This window comes from Vigna unguiculata, chromosome 7, assembly GCF_037176805.1.
Source record: "Vigna unguiculata cultivar grain cowpea cultivar isolate G323 ecotype 2 chromosome 7, ASM3717680v1, whole genome shotgun sequence".
In the NCBI taxonomy this organism is placed as follows: domain Eukaryota; kingdom Viridiplantae; phylum Streptophyta; class Magnoliopsida; order Fabales; family Fabaceae; genus Vigna; species Vigna unguiculata.
The window spans coordinates 12,926,064-12,945,367 of record NC_140798.1 but is presented as its reverse complement, the minus strand read 5'-3'; the positions used below and the strand labels follow the sequence as shown (position 1 = coordinate 12,945,367).

General features: G+C 32.1%; 1 long non-coding RNA gene and 1 pseudogene across 1 annotated transcript; one reads left to right on the top strand and one right to left on the bottom strand.

The window, feature by feature from the left end:
• Positions 1 to 817: 817 nt before the first annotated feature.
• LOC146884629 (uncharacterized) lies at positions 818 to 2,727 on the bottom strand (annotated as a pseudogene).
• Positions 2,728 to 15,339: 12,612 nt separating this feature from the next.
• LOC146884628 (uncharacterized) lies at positions 15,340 to 17,157 on the top strand. The gene is made up of 3 exons (XR_014996544.1): positions 15,340 to 16,252; positions 16,340 to 16,428; positions 16,562 to 17,157. It is a non-coding gene; the product is annotated as an uncharacterized LOC146884628 (long non-coding RNA).
• Positions 17,158 to 19,304: the final 2,147 nt, after the last annotated feature.

Below are 19,304 nucleotides of genomic sequence, written 5' to 3'. Positions count from 1 at the left end.
AGAAATATTTGTGTACATTTATATAGAAATTAAATTTGGTTGCAATTTGGAGAGGGACAAAATTGCACAATTTTTACAAAAATTGAGACTAAATTGAGACAAATTAAAATACTGAGACTAAATTGAAAATAGAAAAATGACACCTGGCATAATACTGCCACGTGACACTATGTCAGCTTTGCCACGTGACATTTTTAATTTTTTAAAAAACTAGTTTTGAACCCGTGCCTACGTACGGGTCATTCATGTTTTATTTATTGATTTTGTTTAAATATTTTACATATAATTATTAAGATATTTTTATTAAGAATAATTTAGTTGATATTAATAGTAAATATTTGTTATAATTTAATAATATTAATTTGGTATTAGTAATTTTAGAAATAATTATTTATATTAAAATTTGTATTGTATTATATTAAATTCTGTTTATAATATATATTTTATTAAATGAGATTTTGGAAAGAAATAAAAAAATAAGGATAATTTGTGACATAATAATCTTCATATTGCTTAAAACAACTTAATTGAATAACTAATGATATAGTAATTTTAAAATTAATTTATTTTACATATTAAAATATGTCTTACACTATGTTAAATTTAGTTTATATTACATTTAGAATTATATTTTGTAAGTGTATAAAAATAAGTCATGGTAATAAAACATTTAAGTGTGTAATTATATAAAAGTAATTGTATAAAAAGTGAAATAGTAATTTTAAGGCTTAATTACTCGGATCATACTCATTTTGGTTCGAAAATTTTAAAATGGTACCCACTTTAAACTTTGTCTCAATTTAGTACCCAATTTTGATTATTGCATCAATGTAGTACCCTCCGTTAAGTCTTCACAAACGGCGTTAACTACCTTGCCACCTTCAAAAGCATCAGCTTCTATTCCCTCATAATTGTCTATGATATCAGAGCTAAGATACTCCTTTTGTTCTCCTACACAAATAGTCAATAAAAGTTATTGATATGGAATACTATTTTATAAATATGTATATCACTAAATGAAATAAATTTTGGGATATGTCATGTAAAAGTACCAGGTATTAATGATAAAACATAGTCATTGATTTGATCAACTGTTTCAATTATGCTAGCCAATATTGCCCTGCATTGTAAGAAATTAAGATCTCCGAAGTTTTCAATTAATCCTGGATAAGTACTTGCAACTATCGCTTCAACAAGATCAACAAAGTTTGTGATTAGTAATTCTGGCGGGATTTGTATTTCAGCTATACCATCATTAAGTTCAAATAATTTACCATCTCCGAGTTTCACTATCCATTCAGAGAATTCTTGAATTTGTGTTGCATCGGATTTTTGTAACCCGTTTTGCAATAAACGCATATTCTTTGTCAGTGTTAATATCGGACATTAGTCCCAAAGATAGGAAGCATTAATTGCTGCATGAACAATATCTGATCTATTTCCTCTAGGAGTAACATGTAGAATTTGCCTGAAATCACCTCCAAAAATAATTACTTTTTCACCAAATACAGAGTTAGATTTATTTTCTTTTCTCATTATATCATTTAATGTTTTGTCTAGTGCTTCAAAACAGAATTTATGTGCCATTGGTGCCTCATCCCATATAATTAACTCAACCTGCTGTAGTAATTCAGAAACCTCACTTCCTTGTTGGATATTACAAACTGAGGTATCTAGTGTTGGTACTGGAATTTTAAATTTTGAATGCGTCGCTCTTCCTCCTGGTAACAATAGAGATGCAATTCCACTTGATGCGACTGTTAAGACAATTTTTCGTTGACTACGCAAAGCTGAAGCCAATATTTTCCACATGAATGTTTTTCCTGTCCCACCATAGCCATATAGGAAAAACATAGCTCCTTTTTTACTTGTCACTGCATGCATTATCTTCTAAAAAATTTGTCGTTGCTCATCTATATAGTTTGTGAAAAGTAAATTAATATTAGTTTATATTACTATAATAAAGTAATTTAGTAGGCAATATAGGATATTTGCAATGTATTATTATTATTACCAATAAGCAAGTTGAAGTTTGATTGAAACTGATGTTTTGATCCTCAATGTTATAATCAAGTTCAGCATAAATTAATCTTTTTCCTAAATGACTTGTAACATAGTCATTAGGATAAGGCATGCATGGGTAGTCCTTCAAGCTCTTTCTGTTTATTTGGAAAAGGTTTTCTATCTCCAACAACGTTAAATTTTGTAGCTGGCCAATAGTTAGATGCAATTCTACATAAAAGAAAAAAGTTATAGGTTAATACATAGAATATATAAAAATGTTTAACTCTAGAGTATAAGAGTTTTTGTACCTGGCAATCTGGCTATTTTTCTTTGATTATATTGAATGTCATCTAAAAGCCATTCCCAAGTCTTTTGCCAAAATAGTTGTGGATTATTGACACAATTAAACAATAATATAGTTACAAACAACTTTATAAGATAATGTCCTGAACCCCAGTCCTTTGCTTCTTTAATAGCTTCAATATATTCTTTATCATCGGCTAAGAATCCTGGTGCAAAGCAAGCTTCTCTAAATGTGGGATATGTTATGTTGTCAACAATTTTGATGTCATCATAGGACGAAGGTCCCTTTACGACTATTAGCATCCTCCGTAAAACTTTAGCAATTACTTATGTGACATTGTATTTTTCTTTTCAAACTATTAATTTTTCTATATTATTTAGGATATACTAATGGATTCTTCCCATACAGAAGTGTTGCATGACTCTGGTCCTATTTCAGTGTGCAAACAAATTAAGGTGATAGCTAATAAAAAAATAAACATGATGCAATAGCTCGGTATGGAAACAAATTAAGGTAGAAATCGACGTACATTGAACTTACTCATCAAAAAAAGAAAATTATTGTATATAATAAAAGAACAAAGAAACAACTTCGTTGCTTACTCAAATTTTGTTGTCTTTGCTTTCTGCCAAAATAACAAAGGGAGAGAAGATGAAATTATTTAAGAGTGACATATTAGATAGCAACCCAGAAAAATATAAATAAACCAAAAGAAAAGAAGAAGAATGCTTCCCTAAATTTTTGTTCTTTGCTATCTGAGTTGACAGTGTTAAAGAAGGTAGATTAATTGGAAAGCTTTAAAAAAAAGTCATTTTTTGTGGATTTGGCAGTTGGCACTTTGTGGTCCATAAGTTACGTGGGGGTGTGGGTATCGGGTAGTTAAGCAATTTTATTATTAAGCAATTTTATAATATAATTTACAACATTCAAAATGGGTAATGTTTAAATGACCAAATAAGCCTAATTATGCATAGGTATCGATAAAGGAGAATGGAAATTATTAATAAAATAATAATAAAATATAATTTACAACATTAAAAACGGGTAATGTTTAAATGACCAAATAAGAACATTAAAAATAGGTAATGTTTAAATGACCAAATAAGCCTAATTATGCATAGATATCGATAAAGGAGAATAGAAATTATTAATAAAATAATAATAGAAATAATTATCTTAATCAATAATAATAATTATAGTTGATAATAATAATAATTATTATTATAATTATAGTTAGAGTCGATAATAACAATAATAATATTTATTATAATTACAAATAATATTTATAATAATAATATTATTAAAAATTACAAATAATAATATTTATTAAAATATTAAAAGTGATAATACTACTTATAATTAATATTATAGTTGAAATCATAAATAAATGAAAAAATAAAAATAAATTGACTTTATAGCATTTGAACCCGGATCCTTTTGTATAAATAAATGAAAAAATAAAAATAAATTGGCTTTAGTAGGATTTGAACCCATATCCTTTTGTACCAGAGTTTTAAAATGACGAAAAAACTAACTTCTATGACACTTGTCAATAAAAGAGAATATGTAATATAGTAATTTTGGTGGTATCTTCTTTTCTTAATATATAATAGATTTTAAAAAAATAAATAAATAGTGATTGCATCCAGGAACCTGACATGTGACAACTTATTTAACGTTGTTACTACATCACTAACAAAAATGACTTGATCGCATTAAATTTCTCAAAATAGAGATCAAATTGAGATAAAAAAAAATTGAGGGACCAAATTGATATTTTGCTACGAAAATAGGGACCAAATGTATAATTTAACCTTATTTTTTTGTTCAATTTTGATTTTTAATTGTTTAAAATGGTTTAATTTGATCATTTCTATTCGGTTGACATCAACATTGTGTCCGTTCATGCTACACTTCAATTTGTGGAATTTTTTAACTTTTTTTTGAATTTTTTATTTATTTATTTGAATTTCTTTAAAAGAAATATAAAAATTGTTACGTTTCAAGTTACATGTTATAAGAGTGTCACGTGATAGTGACACCGATTATTTTCAATTTAACCCTTCTATTTAAATATTTGATTCAATTTATTCCTTTTATTTTAAATATTTGATTCAATTTAATCTTCTATTTTTTTAAAAAGATCCAATTTTGTCCTCTTCAATCTGAGACTAAATTAATAAATAAGTTTAATTCCAACTTTTATATATATATATATATATATATATATGTTAAAATAGTCTTTTAGAATTTATACATCAAATCACTTCACCTAAATATTCAATTTATTTTATTTTTATGAGTAAAAATTTCAAGTTTAAAAAGTTACAAGTGTAAAAATGTAAAAAGTAAAATAATTTGAGTATTTAGGAGGAATGATTCGATATATAAATTTAAAAGTTTATTTTAACATGTATAGACGAGTTCTAATCAAATTTAATTTTTTTTTTCAAATAGGCGAGAACCAAATTGGATCATTTTAAAGAATATAAGAACTAAATTGAATAAAAAAATTTAGATAGAGGGACTAAATTAAAAACAACCATTGTCACATGATTTTAGCTTGACACGTGACATTTTATATATACTCTTAAAAAAATAAAAAAAATTCATAAACTGCCACGTGACAAGTATGGATACGGTGTTAACGTCAATTTAACAAATCAAATTAGACCTTTTTAAATAATTGGAGGACTAAATTGAAAAAAAAATAATAAAAAACCAAAATGAACCAAATAAAAAAATTAAAGGACTAATAAGCAATTCATAATATAATATATAAATAGTGAAGAAAAATCATAAAAGAATGATAAAACAAGTTTTTACTATAATATATAAATAGTAAAGGTATTATTATTTTAAAATTTTGTTCTTGCATATGGTGAGGGGAGTTCTTCTAATTTGCAACCTGGTGTTATTTAAGCATGTATTTGAATTGGAAGATAAATGTAAAAGAGAGAAAATGACTGAGTTTAAGGATAAAGAGGTAAAAATGGTCATATTTAGATTAAAGAAAAATTATGGTGAGAAATGAAAAAGAATTAAAAGAAAAGGCGATAAAAGATTGTAATGATGTAATTGGTTTGATAAATTAAAAAAAATTATATATCAAATTTATTAGTAAATTAAAATTAAAGTCGATTTAAATCAAAATACAAAACTAATGTAAGATATTAATGAATAGAAAAATTATATTTCACAATAAAAATGTAATAAAATAAATTATCAAAATTAAATAAATAGATTTTCTTTCATTTATTTTATAAGCCCCATTTTTCAGCTCATACGTGTTTGGGCCTGGTCTTTTCGTAGGCCTAAGGCCAGCCCACGAAGGGGACCCCCAATACTCTGTCCAGCTCCTCACACTCTCACTTTTCTCATTTTCATAAAGCTATCCCTCTCTATTTCCTCTCTCTACTGAAGCAGAAGCTCTGCTAGGGCATAAAGAAGTTCTCTCATCTTCAAGCTAGCCAAGTCCACCCCAACCCCAAGTAAGTTGAACCTTAGGTTCTCTGGTCTGTTTTTCCCTTTTCATCGTTTGGGTACGTTGGTTTGGATGGGGTTTAACCTCCTGCTCTTGTTTTGTCTTGGTTTTCATGTTTCAGCTCACTGCTCTAGCTCTTGGAGCTGTGGTGCTCTTTAGTTGTGGACTTGTTGCGTCTGCTAGCGTATAAAAAGGTAAAGGAAGCTAGGGTTTCACATTATTTCTATTTTATGTGATTAGTGTGGGTTGGAATATGAGACAAGATTGGGGAAAACGTTAAATTTTGGTGTATTTACAAGTTAGGGGTTCAAATATTCATGAAACTGTGATATTTGACGTTATTTTTCGTATTTTGGAAGCGTCGAGTGGTCGCTGGGCGAGTATGTTTTTTCTGATATGCGCAGTTTTAGTAAAATTAATTTTCCCGACTGATTAACCGTTGGATTGAGCTCAAATTTGGACATTTGGTATGTTATTTTATGGTTTGACCGGTTGGATTGTCGATTAGATGTCTAAAGCTTGAGAAATGTGTCACGCATTACTGTAGTGATTTTGGTTTTGCGATAATAAATTTTCTTAGGAATTTTGGTGTAAGAATTATGGTTGTGTGTTGTGCTTGATTGTATGGAATTGCAGGTACTTAAATGTTGGCACTCATTTATTTGGGATGAATACTATTTTGTGATATATGTATGTCATGGTATGCATTTATAAAGTATGAGATTAAATGAAATCTTGTTATGTTGAGTATGAAATGGAAAACATGACTTGTTTGGTTGGTGGTGGATTGGCATGAGACTTGAATGATTGAGATGGCATGTGAAAATTGTTGGTAAAAGAGTTTCAAGGGAAACTCTTGGTGATGGTGGTTAGTGTATACCTTGATATAGGAGATGTCTAGATAAAGGAAGGTATCCTGAACTCTAATAATCGTTCACGCTCACTTTGAACAAAATGATTTATGTGGTGAGAGTGGCAGGAGGTCCTAGTCTTGGGACATATTGGGCCCAAGACATTAGAGGATTAACCTTGTGTGTGGTTGGGTGATAACCCTTTGCGTCTAGACTCTACAGAGTTTAGAAGCCAGCACAGACGCATACTTCCTTTAGAATTCTATATCAAGAGTACGATCTGGATATTGAGTCATAGAGTCTTGAAATTGTTTGCTTTCACATGATTTGGGTGCCTACTGCTATGTCTGTGCATAATATGATCTGACTATTGATTTGCTTTATAATATGATTAAAACAATTTTTGCTCTAGCTTACCCTTTCTCTTTGTGTGTGTTTCTTTGCTTGGTTTTCCTTTTTGCAATGATCACCAATATTATTAGTGTAAACAGATGTGGAAATCCCTGGAGGTTCTTAGGGTGGTGACGATGCTGCTGTGTAGAGTGGTTCCCATGGTCTGGGTTGTGGCTTGCAGTTGAGCCCTTTTGAAGAACTCTTGTGTTAAATTTTAAATTCCTTGCTCTATGAGCAATCTTTTGTAAAACAATAGTACTCTTGTGTTCTATTTTTAATTGGCATCGTGGTGTGCCTAAATTTTCTCCTTAATATGCTTTTGAATAACTGTATCAGTGGATCCTCCATACTTTATGTCTGAAGCTCTGTTTTATATTATAATTATGTGATGTTTAATTTTAGTAGATTTATTCTATTTAAAAAGGGATGTCACATTTTCATGGTAACAGAGCCTTCGTTCCTTAGTCTGTGGGTTGTGTGTTTGCTTAGCTTTCGTCGTGCCTTCCTTGTCATGTTTTAGATGAGTTTCTAGTCTAACCAACTTAATTAATGGTTCCTTCTGTGTTTCCAGTGATATAGCACCCCCACATGTGACTCCTCCTCCACCCCCCCTCAAGGCGATGGGCAAGATCACGCAAGAGCGATTGAGGCTATGGCTGCATCTTTGACACAATAGAGCAACGCCATGATGCAACAACATGAGGCGTCGATGCAGCGTCAAGAGGCCTCTTTGGAACAACAACAGATGGTGATGCAATAGATGGAGGCTACGAGGCTGGCTTCTAAGGCTACTCAGAGGTAGCATATGTAGGCCCTCGATAGTTGGAGGAAAACATGGCTGGTGCTCCTGTGTATGGTCCTCATCCCAAACCTCCACCCTCTGAATGGAGCTTGGAGGATTTCTTGAAACATCAGCCGGTTAAGATTGATGGGAAGACGAGTCCTAACTAGGCATACCAATGGATGAAAGACATGGAGCGCATCTTCGATGCCAAAAGGTGCCCGGATGAGAGCAGATGGAGGAGAAGCATGAGCAAGTTACTTGGGAAGCATTCAAGAGGAAGTTTATGTCTGAATACTTCCCAGATAGCGTGAGATACGCTAAGGAGGTAGAATTCCTTCAGTTGACCCAGGGAGACAAGTCGGTGGCTGAGTACGCCGAAAGGTTCAAGCACTTGGGGCGCTTCTACACCATGCTACTGGATGAGGAGTGGCGATGCAAAAAGTTCAAAAATGGCCTTCGAGGAGATCTCAGATTGATGGTGGCACCACTCTCTATCAAGGACTTTGCAGCTCTAGTGGAGAGAGTTTGTGTTATGGAGCGGATGAAGGCTGAGGTAGAGGCTCAGCAAAGCCAGTAGCAGAAGGTCAGTGGATCGTCTAGGTCCAGACCTAGAGTTGAGGAGAGAAGGAAACCCTATGCTAGGCCACAACCTCATATGCCTAAAGGGTTCACATCTCAACAGTCATCAGTGCCTAGGTGCTATTAGTGTAATGGACCACATCTGAGGAGTGCGTGCCCATAGTTGATTGGCACATGGAGGTGTCATGGTTATGGGAAGATAGGGCATCTTATCAAGGATTGTCCCTCCTCCAAAGGGACTACGGCGAGACCCTCGGCTCAAACTCCAGTTCAGACTCGACAGGGTAGAGGAGGCAGCAGGCCTCAAGCGGCGGGCAGAGTCTATGCTATGACCGGGGCAGAGGTGACAGACTCAGGTAATCTTGTTGTTGGATGTTGTGTGATTACAGGGAAATCCCTATGTTGTTGGATGTTGTGTGATTGCGAGTCAAAGAGTTATATTTTTCAGTGTTTTAATATTATTTTAATCTTTGAATTTCATATTTTGATTTTTTTTTCTTTAGGAAAAAAGTACAGCACTACAGGGTTTATCTTGCACTAGCGTACACAAGTGCGATATCGCCTGTGTGTACGTATTTTTTAAATATACGTGATATTATATTAGTAGGTGATGATAATATAATGTTATTCAGTTAATATATAAAATAAAATTATATTTATTAAAAATAAAGTGAAATATATCAGAAAAGATGAGAGAATAATTGTTGATAAATAGAAAAAAAGAAAAAAAAAACAGATATAGACGATTCTATAAAAAAGTTTGTAAAATTAACGGTTAATTTTCAAAAAATTAATAAATAATTATATTTTAAAAGGTAAAATTAGTATTTTGAAATGTGGACACAAAATAGGGAATCCTCTTTATATATTGTTATAGATTCTAAACTGAATAACGTGAAAATTTTTTGAATGAGTTTGTTACAAGACTTTTTAGTTAGACTTTGTTTTTTGTTGATAGTTCGAAGATTAGCATATTGTAAATAATGATGTTTGATATAAGTTAAACACTATCGAAATTTTCGTAAATTTTCTTATAATACAATCCTTCAAAACTCATTCTTTCTTTAGCTTTCATATTATTCTTAGTTTTTTGAGTATTTCACTACAATAAAAATATATTTAGATAAGATCACAAAATTGTGAGTTAAACCACAAAAACTGTGGGTTAAAATTTAGACAACAATTTTTTAAGCATAGTCTAGGTGAGCGTAGTTGTAAGTAATAGACCACGGTTTTCAGTACATTTTAAAATCATTGCTTAAAATACTCATAAAAGGCAACGATTTTGATGTAATTGTTTTTCAAAACTTCACATTTTCAACATTGTGAGCTCTTTGCGTTTTCAGTCTAAAGAAAGGGAGGGAAGAAATTTCAATTTTTGCATTTTTGGAACTAAATTTTGCATTTTTAGTCAAGAAAGGAGGGGGAGAATATTTCTAATCTAAAAGCTTTAATTTTTAGTGTATTTTAGACTACATTTTTATGGATTAGCCCACACTTTTTACAAACAACATTTATATAAATGTTGCTTAAGTTATTTTTTAAGCCACGTCTACATAAATGTTGTCTTTAGTATGTTTATTAGACCACATTTTTATACTTGTGGTCTCGTTTAGTGTTTCTAAAGTCATTTTTGTTGTAGTGTTTATTCTCATAGAATTGTCTACATTAGTTAATCTACTTTACGTAAACAAGAAGTCAACCTACTTTATGTGAACAAGAAGAACAACAAGAAAACCATGTGACAGAACGATTGGAAGCAAGATTCATGGAGATTATGACTTCCATGAAACAAACTCTAGGCTCATCAATGGAAGAAAGAATCCAAGAAGGTCTCAAGAACCATTTTCGAGGCTCAGACATGCAAGTAAAGAACCCATACCACAATTCATTCGCTTATGCTTGTGGACCACAATTGGCTAGAATTGAATTTCCTTGCTTTAGTGGTGATGAAGGGAAACGATGGATTTATTGTTGTGAAACCTTTTTTTCCATTGATGGAACACTTGAGGAGTTTAAACGAAACCAATTGTCATGAATATGGAGGGAAAGAAATTACAATGCAGTTATTGGCTAGATGGCAGGAAGCAACTTCCCAGATAGAGAAGGGAAAACGTTACATTAAAAAAATGGATTCATATGCTCTCTGGATAGACCTCAAACACATTTTTCATTACAGAAGGGAAACAAAACATGGGAGAAAAGGAAAAAACTAGAGATTGCAAACAGGACGAAAGGGAGAAGGCACCAGAAATCCGAGGAGAAGAGAACAAGTCAAAACTAGAAAAGGGAGCAAAGTTGTTAGTGCATTGAGTTTTATCTTTCAGGTAAGTGTCCCTAACTTCTCCTTAACTTCTGTTACATGATTGATATCAGTGGTTAGGAATATATGAATGGAATGAATGTATAAAGTTTGTCTTGAGTTGAGCATTGTTATCCTGTTGTTCATATAGTATGCACCCACTACACTCATGTTCATGCTCGTTGCCTTATCACTCGCAATAACACCAAAAAGAATTTCCATAACCATCATACAATACTCACATTCACGCAAACGAAAAACACAAACAAAATTTCGTTCCTCAGAATCAACATTATTTTATCATATTCCATTCACTCTCCAACCAATTGGACCATCTCTACATCTTGATAGGGCCAGAATCAACCACCAATCCTCACCCTTCTTTGCTCGTTCATTCTACTATAGTTGACATCAATACACAAAAAAACCCATTCTCCATCTCAATCCCACAGCATCCCGTTCAACTCCCACAACATTCCCATTCGTAGAACCACCACCTCAACATCACAACACCATTTTAAAATACATCCAAAAACAAAACCAGAATCACACCCATTCTTCATCCTCAATAGAAACCACCCATTATTTTTGTTACAACCTCATTTATGCAATTAAACATCACACCGGACCATAATCCCCATTCCAGCAACAAACATTCATTTCTATCATTTTCCCATCATCTTCATTCATCAAGTAGGGCCTTGCGGCCGTGAAGGGGATCGGTGCTGCCCTTGTCTCGAACGCACTAGAGAAGCGAAGGAGGAGACGCTGGTGTAGGAGTGCTTCGCGCGAGGTGGAGCGAAGGGTGATGGCACGCCGGTGAGGCCTCAAGCGGAGGTTTGTGTCGTTGGTGGCGGTAAAAAAGGATGAACGCGTGTCTCGGGCTAGAGTTGTGTTGTTGGTGTCGAGAAGAAGAGGCTGCCATGAAGTGAAGACAAACTTTTTATTCAAATTAGGGTTTTGTTTTTCTTGTTTCAAATGAATAAATTGGATTCGACCTTTGTTTTCTCCACTGCAACCCCGTTTTTAATCTCTGCATTTTCATGTCCCTTGTTTGTTTTCGGTCTGTTTTAGACTCGCTTGTTGTTACTAATTGCAACTTATGTTTCACTACACACACCTCCATTGATTGGTTCCTGCACCACTATATTTACTGACCCCCCAACTCATTGGTGTTTTACTTCTATTTTGGGTTTGTTTTATATTTTACTGGTTGCACTCCCACTTTTACTGTACACAGTCCATTTACTTTGTGCACCCTCACTAATTACTCATGTACTCTCATATTTTGTTTTCCACTTTTTTCCCTCTTAATTAAATTTCATCTTTTTTTTTTCTAAAAAAACAAAATATTTGAAAATTATAAAAATTACAAAAATAGAAAAAATCTAAGAAATGTTCTCTTTCATTTTATTGTGTTTGTCCGGTCCCCCGCATCGTGTGATACTAATTTTCAAAAGTACCAAAAATAGTTTTCTTTCTCTTTTAGTGTCTGTCTGACCGCTCACGTCGTGTGACATATTTTCAAGTAATTCAAAAATACTAAGAAAATTTTAAAATTTCAAAAATATAAAAATATCAACATTTCCAAACAACGATATCCTTATAATAACTACATGATCCTTGATTCTCCATTGCGAGATACATAGGAACAAGGTCAATCCTTGTCAAGTTCACCTCCAAAAAATTAAATAATTTCCCAAATAGTTTTCTAAATATCTTTAAAGTACTACGTACCCTGATTTCTCATTTTAAATGAGAATACGTAGGACCAAGGTCAATCCTTGTCAGGTCCAAAAACGAAAAAAATATATTTTTTACTTATTATTAGTATTATTTGTCTTATTATTTTTGGGGAAAAATTAACATTTTGAAAATCACATCAACTTTGCATATTTAATTAAAGGTACCACCTTCAGGCGGACACGGTAGGGTGCTAACACCTTTCCTACACGTAATCGACTCCTGGACCCAAAAATCTGGTTTTTCGCAAACTTGCTTTATCTTTATGGTTTTCCATAGTTTTGTAGAAATAACTATGGTGGTGACTCCAAATCTTTTTCAAACCCGTTTTCTTTTTTGGTTCGTCGTCCTATCGCGATTTTGGTTGCGACACCCAATACATGGTCCAAAGAAAATCCTATTCTACTAGACCCATAATACAAAGCCCAAAATTAAATCCTAGTCTAGCATTTAAAAATAAAGAGTCTTAAGCTAGGTCTTCACATCCTCCTTGACCCATGTGAACTTCATCTTGGGACTTGGATGCTTAGAGGAGGCCTATTCTTCTTGAATCCTTCTAGCCATGACTTTGGTGGTTGGTCCCACTAGTGCAAAAAGGACATTCTAAAACATGATATTAAATCGGTTATGTGAAAACTGATCTAAAGAAAAACGCAATGGCAAACTTGTAAATACTGGGAAGCATATAAGATCGGTTGAATTTTTAACCGATTTAATATGTAAATTTTAAATCGGTTCTCTATATAACCGATCTAATATTCACGTATTAGATCAATTAAAAATTCAACCCATCTAATACACTTCACAGATTTAACAAAATCGCAAAAACCCTTCTCATTCTCATAAAAACTTCTCTTCTTTCTCTTCTTCCTCGCTACCGCTGCACACCACTAGACCTCGTCGTCGCTGCTCACCACCGTTATCGTCGCCAACGAATCGTCACTTCGTTCATTGAAAGCAGGAGCTTCTTTCTCTTCTCTTTCACGCCTCCGCTACTTACCATTGGTCATAACCTTTGCTCACCAACGCTGTCGCTGCCCATGGGCCCTAATGCCACCATAGCCATCCAAGCTCCAAGCTTTCTTCTTTTCTCTCTGCGCCTCTATTGCTCGTGCCTCCGCTTTTGCTGCTCGCGCCTCCGCTTCCGCTGCTCTCGACTCTGATTTCATTGCTCGCGACTTCGTTGCTCACGCCCTCCTCCCCTCTATTTATCTATTTTGTTTTTTCTTGATTTGGGTTTATTCCAAGGATGATTAGGGTTGACTAGGGGTAGGCTAAGGGCCTGTTGAAACCATATAGAGATGCACAGATAAATGTTTAATTTTCTGGAATGATTTTCCTTTTAATGTTCATTTTGATTTGGGAATGGAAATCTGAAATTTTGTGGAGTTGTTTTCTATTTTTGTGTAATTTGTATTGGTCATTTGTCTTTAATTGTTGTGTATGCCTATTGAATTTCATGCATTCAAGTTGAGACAAAGAGTGTGAGTGCATGTCTATTTTTTCCTTTCCAGTTTAAAGTATTAGATTGGTTATTTTAGAACCGATCTAATCTCTCTTAGACATATTACATCGTTGTATATTAGATTAGTTACGGAACCGATTTAATATGCGCCCCAAAATCGATCTAATATATATTTTACACTAATGTCCCTTAACTAGAGGTGTCTTATCACTCTACAATCTGAAAAACTCTAAGAACAATATAGTAACTAAGCCTTTTTTATCTTTTCCTTCCTTTAGTAAAAATGATGTTTACTCTACTAAAACCAACACACAAGTTAGTCACCAACCCTACTGAAAACACAAACCCGATTTTATGATGAACTATAATTAAAGGGTCTTTGTTATTTCTGTGATGAACCTTTATATGCATGTACATTCCCAAACCCACAAAAAAATAGAAATTCATGTTTTAGAGGTCAATGAAGATAGGTCATCTGAATTTGAGGAGGATCATTCATATAAGGATTCTATTACTGACAGTGATGCTTCTTAGACCCTCACATTTCATTTAATGCTCTTACTAGTGTTGCAATTTTTAAACTATGAGATTCACAAGTTATTTCAAGAAGAGACCAATGCACATCCTTATGAATTGATGTAGGTTCATTTTAGCTTTTAAGAAATGTGATGTTTGATAGCTTAAGAAAACCTACAAAACACATAAACATTGATTAGCATGTTGAGTTGTTGACTAGAGTTGACTTAGGTTAAGTCAACTCTAGTCAATAACTCAACCCTAGTCAAAGGTCAATAAGTCAACCAAGATTAATTCAACCACTACAAAAAAAGGTTATTTAGAAGAGATCATTTTTCGGAGGTTAAAAAAAATTTCCACAAATAAATATGATATAGGTTAATTATAACGGTTTCTGTAAGTGCTAATAATATAGGGGTTTTATTTATTTTGAAGAGGTTTATGACCCCTGCAAATTAATCTACATTTTTCCTTCAATGTATTCACACGTTCCTTCCCAGAAAACCTAAGCCTCCTCATCCACGAAATACTGTTCGTCCCTCCCGAAAACCTAAGTTTTTCCTCGAATCAGTTCCACTCTACGATTCACTTTGTCGTGGCCTCAGTAGCTAATCACGATTCAGTCTCCGTTGTAGTCTCATTGGTAGCCTCCGTCATAGCTTGAGTAGCGAACCAATCACTCCGTCACATCCTCTCTGTCACTCCATCGTAGGCAGCCCTATCGCTCATCGGAGTTGTTCGCCCTGTTCCGTCACTCTATCACTCCATCGTAGTTGTTCGCAGCTTAGGAGCCCGCACTTCCGATTGATTTGCCAACATTCCACTTCCGATTCACCTACACTCATGGTACTGCGATTCACACTTTTATCTAATTTCTCACACAGGAGAATGTTGAAACCTAATTTGTGATTCATTGCTATGTTTGCACATGTATTGACGTTCTTAGGATGCGATGTTTGTGGGTTTATTTGTGATGCGATGTCAATTGTTCTTAATTATATATTACTTATCATGACTTGCATAAAATAATTCATTCTTATTTGGATTCATATATTATTTAACCATGAAACAATGGTTCTTATTACTAACTATTTTTAAATGTTAATGGTAGAACGTCTCAAGAAAATCTATAAGTCATTTCCTCGGGTTCCATTGCCACAACACTTATGGGATGTTGATGACATGCAACAATTTTCTGAAAGCATTGGAAGTGCAAAGACACGTGTTGAGGGCTGTTCCTCATTCTAAATAGTTGTTATCAAGTGAGACTCATTGTTCAGTTTATAGAAACATATTAATGCATTTAGATATCTTATTAATATTTTTAATTGAGAGTCTATTTTATCATAAGCGAGGTGACTTTTATGTGTTTCAATTTACAAGCTATATTAGATAAAGGTTTGCAATATCCTATATGAGGAAAGTGTTTTGACTTATTCTGCCTGCTCATGTATTTATGGTTTTTTTTTTTGGTTGAATTAACTGATCAATACTAAGAATTTCTAATGTTAATTGAGGGCGAAAGGTGTAAAAGGATTTATGATTGATCTTCTTATCTATGTTTCTGACATGATGGATCCTCATCATATCTCAAATCCAGGTGTTGACTTCAAAATTATTTAACTTGTTGATTTAGTTCCCAATATTTTGAGCTAGTAAACTTCCTGAATGAGTTTTGGTTATGGAGTTTGATTCTTAATTTTAACTTTATAGGTGGATCAAATGTGTATTCATTCTACCTCTAATCTGCAACCAAGGACAACTTTGTATGGAGATTACTTTTATAATTATTTCACTTATGGTTTGGACATCTTATTTGATGGAAAGGTTTGTATCTTACATAGTGTTTTTGCTTCTTTACATGGTGAAACATTGACAATGGAAACTCCTACACGTCGTTTGTTGTATTTTCAGACCCCCAAACAAGAAGTTTGTTTTGCATGAGAAAAGGGAGGGGAACCAAGCTTGTCGTCAGTGCAAAACCAAATACAAGCGCCTAAAGGGTAAGTCTTCAACCAATTTTTACTTTCATCTCCCTATTATATTACTTAATAATGCAACTCAATATGCATCAATTGCTATCACATCCTCTCCTTGTGTTTGGCTTAAGAATTTTTTATTTGAAATTGTTAACAGAATGGAGGAATAAAGGCAACCATTGTGGAGGAAGTTGCTAGTTAGTCCAATCAAGATTAGTCCTGGAATGATTCAAGTGAGTAGTATTATGGTCTGAACTCTACGTTGGTCAAAATGTTGTATATTTTGTGATTGAACGAGCAAAATGTTGTATATTCTTGTCTGAAATCTACCAGGTGGTACTTCAACAACCTATATTTTCATTTTTTTTGTTAACTATTCTTTGTGATTGAACTAACACTTCTCTTTTCAGGTTTCAAAGTCTTATGTTGGAGTTGCTTTAAAGGTTTTAGATTTTGTAATATATTACAAAGAGCTTACAGAAATAGAGGAGCGAGAGCAAGAGGGGGAGAGAGAGCTAGACAGGTGTAAGGCTGATCATAATAAAATGATGGTCCTGATTGTGGTTCTAAAGATAGAAGGTTAGAAATAACTTAAACAAGTTGGAAAATCTGAATATAATGCAAGCATCTTTTCATTATAATTACTACTATAATTAGATTACACAAAAATTAATTTATTTCCATATTCTACAGCAGAAGTGTTTTTCTTTGTAACTCATAATTTAGCATCCTTACACGTTTGTAAGCATTAAGACTTCTACATTGCCATGTAAATTTTGAGGGGGTCGATGTCTAGATTTCTTAAAATATATGTCCATTATGAACTAATAACACTAGTAATTTCTTTTTTGCTAGATCAACATTAGGAACAGAAGGGCAAATTCTTACACCACTATAAATATACTAGTCCTATTAGATGCCACTTAAGTTGGAAATTTACAAAGGCAACAAGTTCAATTTAAGTTAATAATTACATCCATGAAGAAAAATCTGAATCTCAGTATTGGTTCTTGCATAACAGTTTATAATTTGGAGCTATGAATATTTAACTTTGTTTTAGTTTTAGAGATTTTTGATAGGTTAATGCCTCTGGAATAAACTACAATAATCTTACAAACAATTTTAGACATTTAAGTTTGGATTACTATTTTAAATTTTATCCTTCTCATTGAAGATTTTTATTTTTTGTTTCATTTTTTCTAACTTCTAAATTTTAAACTTTAACTTTAATATTTTTCTTTTATCATTTTAGCAAGTTGGTAATGCAAATGAGCCCAAGTATTTACTGGGTACAAACGCTTCAAGAAAGAATCGATAGAGGATTAGGAAAAACGACAACAAAGAGATCAATAGTTTTATTTTGGCTTAATACCAAATTTGGTCCTCTAATTTTATTCGAATTTTTAAAAAGACCCATAATTTTTCATTTGTTCAATTTAGTCCTCCAATTTTTTAAAAATGTTCAATTTAGTCCTTTTTGTTAAATTGATGTTAACACTGTGTCCGTACAGTGCCACGTGTCATGTTATTGTCACATGACAGTGTTTGTTTTCAATTTAGTTCCCTTATTTATAATTTTGATCCAAATTGGTCCTCTCTTTTTTTTAAAATGAAGCAATTTGGTCCTTCTTCAATTTGAGACTAAATTAGTAATTAAACTTAATTACAACTTATATAAACATATTAAAATATTTTTTAAGCATTTATATATCAAATTTTCCACCTAAATATTCAAATTTTTTTTTTATATTTTTACATCAAAAAAGTCCCTATTTAAACTTATAATTTTTTTAAAATATTAAAAATGTAAATGTAAAGTGACACTTGTAATTTTTAAATGTTCAATGTGACAAATACTTTTAACATTACAAGTGTCACTTTATATTTACATTTTTTAATATTTTAAAAATATTATAAGTTTAAATAGGGATTATTTTTATGTAAAAATAAAATAATTTGAATATTTAGATGGAGTGATTTGATATATAAATTTTTTCAAAAAACTTTAACATGTATATATAAATGTATATATAAGTTGTAATTAAGTTTAATTACTAATTTGGTCTCAAATTTGAACGACCAAATTGCTTTATTTTAAGAAAAAAAGGGACCAAATTGGATAAAATTATAAACAAGGGGACAAAATTGAAAATAAGCATTGTCAGGTGACAATAACATGACACGTGGCACTGTATGAACACGACATTAATGTCCATTTAACGGAAATGACTAAATTAAACATTTTTTAAAAATTGAAGGACTAAATTGAACCAATAAAAAATTAAGGGTGCTTTTAAAAATTTGAATAAAATTAGAGGACCAAATTAGTTATTAAACCTTTTATTTTTGTATGAGTAGGTTTAAACTCTAAACTCAATTTTTTATATTTAGAACATTATGTATTTTATTTTCCAACATTATGAATTTTTTTTATGTATTTTTTTTCAACATTATGTATTTTCTTTATTTATATTTACATTGCAATTGTTAATACTTTATCAAATCATTAATATAATTAATTTTGGTTAATTTTTGTGTACTTTACAAATTTATATATTTTGTTTATTTTTATTATAAAAAGAATTTCATTAAATTAATAAATTATAAATGTAAGCAGGTAATAATAAATAAAGGAGGTTTTAAACCTCTACAAAATAATAGTCACTAATAGAAGAGGTAAAAATCCTCCAAAAAACAATCTCTGCAATATAATTTAGATGATACCAGGGGTCGCTCAAAACCTCCACAAATAATTTGTGGCAACTCTAATTGTGGAGATTTAGAAAACCTCTGCAAATTAATTTGTGGAGGGTGAAAACCCCCGCAAATTGAAAAAAAAAACTTCACTAAATAATAAATTTTTTGTAGTCAACTTCAGGAAATTCAAACATAATGAAAGA